Source organism: Scyliorhinus canicula, chromosome 7 (assembly GCF_902713615.1).
Source record: "Scyliorhinus canicula chromosome 7, sScyCan1.1, whole genome shotgun sequence".
NCBI lineage: Eukaryota > Metazoa > Chordata > Chondrichthyes > Carcharhiniformes > Scyliorhinidae > Scyliorhinus > Scyliorhinus canicula.
In genome coordinates this window covers 110168359-110179079 of record NC_052152.1, presented here as the reverse complement: position 1 = coordinate 110179079, position 10721 = coordinate 110168359, and the positions used below count along the sequence as shown (strand labels likewise).

General features: G+C 51.8%; 1 protein-coding gene across 3 annotated transcripts in view; it reads right to left on the bottom strand.

The window, feature by feature from the left end:
- Positions 1-10721, bottom strand: part of LOC119969268 (5-hydroxytryptamine receptor 2A-like) — a 694558-nt gene that overhangs the window by 116132 nt on the left and 567705 nt on the right. The gene's annotated exons all lie outside the window — the stretch shown is intronic.

Below are 10721 nucleotides of genomic sequence, written 5' to 3'. Positions count from 1 at the left end.
AACCAGTCTGCTCCCGTAGGCAAATTTAGACTGTAGCGTCGCGAGAAACCAATTATAACCACCTAAGCACCATTTCCATAGAATTAACGAGAGCCACCTGTCATCCAACGGCCTCCTGTCGTTAACTGGCCTCTCGAGCAAGTGTTTACGCTGGCGCCAATTAGTACTCTTTTTTTAAAAACGTGAACCTGATGGAAGGGCTTCTGTGGGGAGCCGAGGAGTGAGTAGCAATCTTTGCTCACAGGCAAAGAGCCCGGGGGTGCTGGACTTGCCGCCCCAGTGCTCGGCGGGGGTGGGGTACACTCCGCAGGGGTGGGCCGCTTTGGGAGGAGACCCGGGGGGGGGGGGAAATCGCTCACGGCACCACCATGCTAACCCTTGGATCCCAACACCATTCCGGGGGCAGCCCCTGTCCCTGGTCGTCTTCCCCACCGATCACCCATAACCCCCACAGATTGCTGAGGCCTCTGGCTGCGCGGCTGGAGGCAATTGCTAATAGAAAATTGGTAATCCTGGTTAAGTGATTATATGCGTTCCCGTGGGTAGGCAGGCCATGTAGCATGTGGGAGTCATTGCCTAGCATTCCGATCGCACCTTGATGCCCGAACACTGTGTGAGAGTCAACACCACACACGCAGCAGCCAACATCCGAACACCCAGGTGATGGGGTAAAGCTCCCAGGACATGACCACGGCTGGAGTGTGGGTGGGTGCCACGGGGAAGTGGGTTGCCGGGAGAGACAGGCAAAGGGCTCGGGGATCAGCCCGCATTGCAGAAGAAAGTGACAGAAGCATTACAATGTTTGTGTAACGGGTTGTTTAATGTGCTGTACAATACCCCATTTCTGATAGTGCCGCCCCCAAACCCCCGGCCCCCAACCAAATGCCTACCTAACCCCTCCCCCAACCTAGTGCCCTCAATGATGCTCAAAGTGCCTGTCCCTCCTAGCTCTACCACTATGTCTCGGTGTTTTCCCAGGATGCACATCTGAAGTGGAGGCAGCCAGCTACGTCCCTCGCCCTGTAGACTTTGATGCCCCTGACAGGTGTCCCCTGGGGGCTCTGGGGCTGGAGGGCCCCGGCTCACTTGCCGACAGCACATGCGCAGTCGTGCTGCCCTGTCCGAAGTGCTGACCCGAGACACGGCCTCATCAGAGGACTGGAACTCGGTAGTGCTGGTGGCCATCCTTACCGCCCAATACGATGGGCCTGGGTTGGCACTCACCACCTCCTCCTCCTGGTCGGTGCCCATAGTGCCCTGGGGTTCACCTTGGGATGGAGGGGCAGCTGACTCAGGCCCAAGCTTCCCCTGCGCCATCTGGCTCTGCCAGCTCTGGTGGTTCCCCATGGTCCGCACCATGGTGTCAATGCCCTCGGCCATGCTCCTCAGTGACTGGGATACATCCGCCAGTGACCAGGCCATGCTCGGCAGTGCCTCAGTCATCCTGTCCAGTGCGGTTGCCACCCTAGCAGTGTTGGCCTCAGTGCCACTCATTGCCGGCGCCATCTCCTGCGCTGGGAAACATCAGCCTCTGGGACTCCTCCAATCGGCTATGGATCTGCTGGAGTGACGCTGACACATCCCTCTGAACGTTCAAGTTGGTCCCTATCATCCCCATCAGCCCCGGGTAACTCTGTTCCAGAGGTTCAGCATCAGGCTGGGACCCAGCTGGGTCAGGGATCCAGCAGACCTCTGACTGCTGTCTCGCCTGGGGCTTCCTGCCTCCACCAGATGTGCATCAGCAGCAGTGAAGTGCTCACCAGACTGCGCCCAGAGGCCTGACCACTAACATGTCCCACCGAGATGTGTGTATCCGCGCTGGTGGAGGGTGGGGATTAAAGCTGTGCCGCGATTATAACAGTTGCAGCCCCGGAGCTCTCCTCCGAGGTATGGTGTGGAGGGAGGGTTGAAGGGGTGGATGGAGGGAGTGCTGAAGGGGGGAGGGAGGGTTGGGGGTCACCTGGGGGAATGCTCCTTTGGGGGGTTGGGGAGTGAGAGGTTGGTGTCTACTCACGCGTGCTGCCACAGTGTAGGTCGTTGCCTTTTGTCCTACTCGAGGCCAGTCCTCCAGGTCTCACTGCCCCAGCTGATTGACTGCTCATCCCAGGTAGCACTTTCTGCCTTGTGGCTCCCCTTCCAGGACCCTCGGGGGAACAGGACATCCCTCCTGGCCTCCACCGCGTGCAGGAGCCTCCCCAGGTCAGTATTCTTGAACCATTGTTGTGATCTGGCTGGGGTTGGCAAATGCAGCTTAAGTGCTACTCGAAGTTGCTAGCGGGGTGCTGGCGAGCATGGTCCCGGCGAATCAGCTGGCAAGCCGGCATTTGGGGTGGGACCAATTAACGTTGAATAGTGTTGCTGGCCTCGCTGGGCCAATCGCCGGAAAACTCGCGCTCGCTACAGCACTTGGAAATTTTTCCAGAGAATCTTGTCCATATTTTGTCTTTTCCTCTTGCAAGAAAAAATCCAGAGTATAAAGAGAAAAGTGTCAGAAAGTGCTCCGCGAGTCTTCAAATACACAGTCCACTCATGAATGCCTGTTTCACGCACCCTGAGCAAGGACTGAGGTGATATTGTGAGTTAGAAACTATTTATATTTCAAGAGTTAACCAGGCTGCTGTAGTTTAGGAGAAAATTTACTCTTGTGCGTTCCATTATGATTTTACTATTTCCAGCATGCCTCCGGCAGAAGAGGCAGCTAATTCCAGACAAGTGCTGATTCTTCAATCAGCATTGAAGTGCTATTTGAGCCATGATTGGGACAAGTTCAGTCGAGGCAAGAGAATCCCAAACATGGACTGGTCGTTATGAAGTTTGGCCTGTTTAAACTCCTGTGATCTCATGCTAATATTTTAACATCTATCTCCAACCTGAAGCCAAGGGCAATGGATGTTAGTGGTGACTGGGCAGAAACTGCACTCAACTGGTGACCCGAAGGAAATAGTTAGCATAAAGTAAGTAAGTGCTGGATGCAGGCAGTTCACAAATCAGATACTAGTCAGAGAGAAGGGGAGAGATGTGACCTGGGGAGGCCCAAGATTCCTTGCGGGGCCCAAGAGAGCACCTCCTGTCCCCTAAGGGATCCTTCCAAAAACATACTTTGGCCTATTCTGTGGTTCTGGCAATGTGTGTATCTCAAGATTAGGCTTTAGGCCCAGCCAAGATTCACGCTACCACAATGTTGCAGAATCCTGGCAGGAAAATTGGGACAGGCTTGACTCCCCGACAGTCATTTTAATTATCTCTGCGGGTTGCGTTAAATCAAACAGTTGTGATAAGCAGTAGAATGTATCTATTTGTGCCCTGTGCCAAACAAAGTCCAGTTTTCTCACCATTTCTGACTCTGCTCAAATATGCTAAGTCCAAAGTTCCAAAAGTATTTAACGCCTTATGAAAAGATCATAAGAAATAGGAGCAGAGTAGGCCATTTGGCCCCTCAAGCTGATTCTGCCATTCAATAAGATCATGGCTAATCTGATTGTGGCCTCAACTCCACTTTCCTTCCTGTCCCCAAAACCCTTTGTGGTGATATGCACATGCATAATAATGCATACAGTTATAAACATACAACCTCTGACCAGCGGGTGGGGACAAGATCCACTAGGGGACACCACAGAATGGGCAGTAGTAGTAAGTCGTACTAGAGGCACTCGAAGTAGCTCCAGGAGAATTCACTTATTCGTTATCATTTGTATTATAGTTTGTTAGTTAACTTTCCATGTGTTCATTTTGTTAATAAACTATCTTACTAGTGAAAGAACTAGATGTTCTGTGTGTATCTTTACCACAGCCACAACATAGAATATAACATGGTTCCAAGAGTGTAGAACAATACGAAGAAGACGGGACGAAACAGACTGAAGAAAGAAAAGAAAATATTCTTCCTGGTAAACAACTGGCAACTGAAACCCGATGCACAGAAAGACGATTAAGTTAAAGATGGAAGGTCTAAAGGGACTTCACCAGTTTCACATCACCAGTCATGTAGACAAGAATTGGCGTGTTTTTAAGCAACAATTGAAATTCTATGTTGCAGCCCTTGGCCTGCAGGCACAGCTTGACGAGAGGCGTATTGCGTTGCTGCTCATGGTAGCAGGTCCTCAAGTCATCAAAATATATAATATCTTTGCATTTGACAGAGAAGCAGAAAGCAAAACCTTTGATTAAATAATTGCTCTCCCCCAAAAAATGAAACGTTCAAGCGTTTTGCACGCATACTCAGAAGCAGGTGAATCTTTTGATAGTTTTCCAACTGGCTTGAGGTTGAAGGTGCAGTTGTGCAATTTCAGTACGGTAAAGTTGTTGATGATCCGCGATCAGATTGTGTTTGGGATATCAAATGATAAGGTACGCAAGAGGCTATTCAGGGAAGAAGAGCTTAAATTGGAAAACGCTATCAAGATTAGTCATGATGTGGAGATGCCGGCGTTGGACTGGGGTGAGCACAGTAAGAAGTCTTACAACACCAGGTTAAAGTCCAACAGGTTTGATTCAAACACAAGCTTTCAGAGCGCAGCTCCTTCCTCAGGTGAATCTTTGAATTATTGCAGTTCACCTGAGGAAGGAGCTGCGCTCCGAAAGCTCGTGTTTGAATCAAACCTGTTGGACTTTAACCTGGTGTTGTAAGATTAGTCATGCAAGCGAGCTAGCTGCGCAGCAGACTATTATGCTCAACCTGAAACATTTTGGAGCTAATGTGGAAGATGCCAGCGCCATAAGCTTAGCCACGCATTCCAATAAGAAACGTCGTCCTAGTGCAGGTGGCCACTTTAAATGGCCAACTGGCTCCGCCATTTTGTGCCAACGATACGCCACTCGACATGGGCCACGACAATATACAGCATTTGGGAAGGTGTTCCAAGTGTAGCAGAATACATAATTTTGCGAGGCAGTGATTTTTACGTCTAACTGGGGACCAAACAGGATCAGTTACCATGATTGATAAGATGTGCATCGAAGACCTGTTTTCCGTGGATATGATTTTGATGGAGGACATGATGAGTCTGACCATGCACAGTGAAGAAGTCTAACTTACTGGTTGAAGCAGTAGTGATAGTGATCCTAACACCATGGAAGAAAGATGGACAAATCTATTGATGATTAATTGCAATTTAATTAAATGCAAGCTCGACACGGGAGAGATGGCCAACCTCATCAGTTTGTCAGATCTGAACAGGCCAAGAGTCAAACCGACAGTCATCAAGACTACTGAGGGACAGCAATTGGAAGGAGATTACGACGTTAGGCGCATGCGAGCTCGAAGCATGGGTACATAACAGAAGTCACACCATAACATATTCCATCATAGAGCCGAAAAGGAGGTTCATTATAGGAGTGGAAGCGTGTGAGGCACTGAACCTAGTTGAGTAGCTGTACATTCCAGACAGCACTACGCCAAAGGAGGATTGCAAATGACAACGAGATGAAGTGAAGCAGTTATCCAATGAGATAAAAAGAGAAGTCAAGGTGGAGGAAGATAAACCAGATGAAGAGATGGAGGAGCCAATAGGAATTCTAGAATTCTGGTTATCACTCTACAAGAATGTGGATTTGCTCAGTGACATCATATAGGACATCTTGAGCCCATCCTAATGCATTTACAACACTTAGAGGTGAAATTTTCAGGTGCAGGGCAGGCAATGAGTTTTGCTCTGGAGTTTAAGTTTGAGCCAAATGAGTATTTCACAAATGAAGCATTGACAAAAACATACAGGATGGAGCCGCTGCCTGATGAGTCAGATTTTTTCATCTTTGATGAACCAGAAATTATAGGATGCACAGGATGCCAGATCGACTGGAAGGAAGGGAAAAAAGCGTCACAATAAAGACCATTAAAATGAAGCAGAAGCATAAGGGTCAGCGCACTGGTAGAACAGTTATGAAAACTGTACCAAATGACTCTTTCTTCAACTCTTTTAGTCCTCCTGCAGTTCCAGAGGATGGGGAACTGGATGTAGTTTCTGGGGCAAGACTTGATGCTGACTTTGAAATTGGTCACTTCTTGCAGGAACACATAATTCCATGAGCAGTGTTATACTTCACAGGAGAAGCTATTGCAGATGATGATTATGATGATAATTATGATGATTATTACGATGATGATGATTACGATGATGATGGTTACGATGAGGAAAGTGAATAAGCAGATGATGAGCCAGAAGAGGAATACCATGAAGGTTTATTTAGTTTATTTGGCATCAGTGCCGAGGTTGAAAGCGAGATTGCAACAGCAGGCAAATTGGCTGAGAGCAAATAAACTGCGAACCGCCAACTGGTAACTGAAGAAATAACCCCCTTTTGGAGAAATTGGCTCCAGAGAAGTGCAACAATTTATCCTATGCCCACGGAATAGTTCCTGCAGTGAATTCTGAATTACTTGAGGCCAGTGATGAGGCCAATCACGGCGACCGGTGATTCTCCGGCCCGGATGGGCCGAGCCGCCTGACGTTCCCGACCTGTTCACGCCGGCGGCAACCACACCTGGTCGCTGCCGTCCTGAACATGGCGCCAAAGGTTCATTTGTGGCTTGTGGGGGGTGGAGAGGGGAGTGAGCACCACGGCCGTGCTCGGGAGGGGACTGGCCCGCGATCGGTGCCCACTGATCATCGGGCCGGCGTCTCCAAGAGACGCACTCTTTCCCCTCCGCCGCCCCGCAAGATCAAGCCGCCATGTGTTGCAGGGCAGCGGAGGGGAAGATGGCAACCGCGCCAGCATGGGTTGGAGCCGGCCAACCTGCGCATGCGCGGCTGACGTCACTTAGGTGCCGCCGTCGCGTCATTCTCGGCGCGCCGCCTTGACGCAAGCATCAATGCCCGCCGGCCGAGATTTATGGAGCGCTGCTCCTAGCCCCCTGGGGGGGGGGGGGGGGGGGGGGGGGTGAATAGGGTGCGAGGAGCAGCCTCCGAGGCCGTCGTGAAACTCGGCCGAGTTCACGATGGCCTTCCCAATGCCACGCGGGAACGGAGAATTCCGCCCGTAATGCCGAATGTTGAAAACATTAATTCAGCTAAGAAACCGGAATATAAGTATTTGCAGATTTTTCCTGAAGTCGGAACAGTGAAACCGTCCAAAAGTATGCCGACATTGGATGCCTCACCAGTTGATAGGCATGCAGCACAAAGTTTGAACGCGAGCACCATGAATCAACCAAAACTCCTCAATCCAGCAAAGGCTCCAGAATCAGAGCCAGAAACAGCTTTGACAGCAGATGATCCAGAGACAGCAATTATTGCAGCAATTCCGAGCGGGAGGCACAGGCACGTGGCTGGATGAAAAAGGAGGTGGCGAGTCGACAGGGGGGGTGGGGGGTCAACCCCCCGTCCAGGCTGATCACATTGAATGTGAGGGGTCTGAATGGGTCGGTCAAGAGGGCCCGCGTGTTCTCGCACTTAAAGGGATGAAAGGCGGACGTGGCCATGATACAGGAGATGCATTTAAAACTCGCTGACCAAACGAGGCTGAGCAGGGGATGGGTGGGCCAGGTGTTCCATTCGGGGCTTGATTCGAAGACCAGTGGGGTGGCAATTCTGGTTAGCAAATGGGTGGCATTCAAGGCTGGGAGTATTGTGGCGGACAAGGGGGGGGCAGGTACATTATGGTGAGTGATAAGCTTCACGGGGTCTGGGTGGTGTTAGTGAACTTCTATGCCCCGAACTGGGACGACGTAGAATTCATCCCGGACTTGGAGTCAAGTAATTTGATCATGGGGGGGGAGGGGGACTTTAATACGGTCTTGGATCCGGGGCTAGACCGGTCTAAGTCCAGGTCGGGAAAAAGACCGGCGGCCGCCAGGGCCCTGAGGGAGTTCATGGATTAGATGGGGGGGTGTGGACCCATGGAGATTTGTGCAGCCAAGGGCGAAGGAGTTCTCTTTGTTCTCCCACGTTCACAAAGTGTATGCACTCTTGGATGGACTTTTTTGTGTTGAGCCGGGCGTTAATCCCGAGGGCGGAGGGGGTTGAGTATTCGGCCATTGCGGTCTCAGACCATGCCCCGCACTGGGTGGACTTGCGACTAGGGGCAGAGGGAGGGCAGCGCCCTCTCTGGAGACTGGATGTGGGACTGCTATGAAGAGGTGTGTGGGCGGATAAGGAGGAACATCCAAAACTATGTGACAACAAACAATACAGGGGAGGTAACAGCAACAACAGTCTAGGAGGCTATGAAGGCAGTTGTCAGAGGGGAGTTAATTTCTATTAGGTCCCACAGAGAGAAGAGGGAGAGTGGGAGAGATACTCAGAGTAGACAGTAAGTATGCGGAGACCTCCGAGGAGGGGCTGCTAAAGGAGTGCCGGAGACGGCAGGCGGAGTTTGATCTGCTGACCACTGGAAGGCGGAGGCACAGCTGAGGAAGGTGAAAGGGGCAATCTACGAGTATGGGGAGAAAGCAAGTAAGATGCTGGCGCACCACCTTCACAGGAGAGGGGCGACCAGGGTAATTGGGGGAGTTAGAGATAAGGCAGGTAACACGGTCTTGGGCCCAGAGAAGATCAACAAAGTCTTCAAGGAGTTTTATTGTAAACTGTCCGAGTCAGAGCCCCCGGTGGGAGGGGAAGGGATGAAGCAATTTATGGATCAATTGAGGTTCCCAAGGTTGGACAAGGATCTGGTGGAGGGACTGGGGGCCCCGATTGAGTTGGAGGAGATAGTTAAGGGCCTGGATAGTATGCAATTGGGCAAGGCCGCTGGACCGGACGGCTTCCCTGTAGAATTCTACATGAAGTTCTCGGAGCTGCTGAGCCCACTCCTGCAAAGAATCTTTAACGAGGCGAAGGAGAGAGGAACCCTCCCCCCGACGGCGTCGCAGGCTTCGATATCATTCATCCTGAAGAGGGAGAAGGATCTGCTTCAATGTGGGTCCTACAGGCCGCTATCGCTCCTGAACGTGGATGCCAAATTGCTGGCTAAAGGTTTGGCTACTAGAATAGAGGACTGTGTCCCGGGAGTGATTGATGAGGATCAGACGGGTTTCATCAAGGGAAGGTAATTGAACACAAATGTGAGGAGGCTCCTGAATACCATTATGATGCCCTCAGAAGGAGGGGACGCAGAAATAGCGGCTGCAATGGATGCAGAGAAAGCTTCTGACCGGATGGAATGGGAGTACCTGTGGGAAGCGTTAGGTAAGTTTGGATTCGGTGAGGGATTCATAGGGTGGATCAAGCTACTGTATCAGACCCCATAGCAAGTGTATCCACGAACCGGCTGAGGTCGGAGTATTTTAGGCTGCACCGAGCGACGAGGTGGGGTGCCCCCTATCCCTGCTACTATTTGCCCTCACAATTGAGCCGTTGGCCATAGCGCTGAGGGCTTCAAGGAACTGGAGGGGGCTAGAGCCGGGGGAGGGGGGGGGGGGGTGGGGTGGGAGGAACACCGGGTTTCGCTCTACACAGAACACCTGCTATTGTATATTTCGGACCCGCTAGAGGGGATGGGAGAGGTCAGGCGGATCCTAACGGACTTTGGGAGCTTCTCGGGGTACAAGTTGAGCGTGGGGAAAAGTGAGCTGTTTGTAATCCACGCTAGGGGTGAGGAGGAGAGACTGGGAGAGCTCCTGCTCAAGATGGTGGAGAGGAGCTTTCGTTACCGAGGTATACAGGTGTCAAGGAACTGGGATGCCCCACACAGGCTCAATCTGTCTCGGCTTGTAGAGCAGATGGAGGGAGACTTTAAAAGGTGGGACATGCTCCCGCTTTCCCTGGCGGGATGGGTGCAGACCGTGAAAATGACAGTCCTCGCCAGATTCCTGTTTGTTTTCCAGTGCCTTCCCATCTTCATCCCCAAATCCTTCTTCAAGCGAGTGAACAGGATTATCACGGGATTTGTGTGGGCCAACAAGACCCCACGAGTTAAAAGACTGCTTTTGGAGCCCTGTTGGGGGGGGGGGGGGGGGGGGGGGGGGGGGAATTGGCGCTTCCGGTCTTCTGTAGCTACTACTGGGCGGCTAATGTAGCCATGATTAGGAAATGGGTAATGGAGGAGGGGTTGGCGTGGGGGCAGCTAGAGGCGGCGCCATGCAAAGGCACCAGCCTAGGGGTACTGGTAACAGCACCGCTGCCGTTCTCGCCGGCACGATACACCACAAGCCCGGTGGTGACGGTGGTACTGAGGGTCTGGGGTCAGTGGAGAAGGCACAGAAAGGAGGAGGGACCTCAGTTTGGACCCCGATACGGAACAATCATAGATTTGTTCCGGGCAAGATAGACGGGGGATTTCAAAGCTGGCGCAGGGCAGGCATTAGAAGGATGGGGGACCTGTTCATAGATGGGACTTTCCCTAGCTTGTAGGCGCTGGAGGAGAAATTCAGCCTGTCCCCGGGAAACGCCTTCAGATACCTCCAGGTCCGCGACTTTCTCAAAAAACAGGTGGGGACATTTCCGTTGCTACCCCCTTAGAGGATACAGGACAGGGTGGTGTCTGGCATCTGGGTAGGGGACAGGAAGGTGTCTGACATCTACCAAGAACTGCAGGAGGCGGAGGAAGCCCCAATGGAGGAACTGAAGGGCAAGTGGGAGGAGGATCTGGGTGAGGAGTTGGATAAGGGCCTGTGGGCTGATGCCCTGGGCAGGGAAAATTCCTCATCATGTGCCAGGCTCAGCTTAATTCAGTTTAAGGTGGTGCATCGGGCACACATGACGATGGCGAGAATGAGCAAGTTCTTTGGGGTGGAGGACAGCTGTGTGAGATGTTCAGGGAGTCCAGCGAACCATGTCCATATGTTC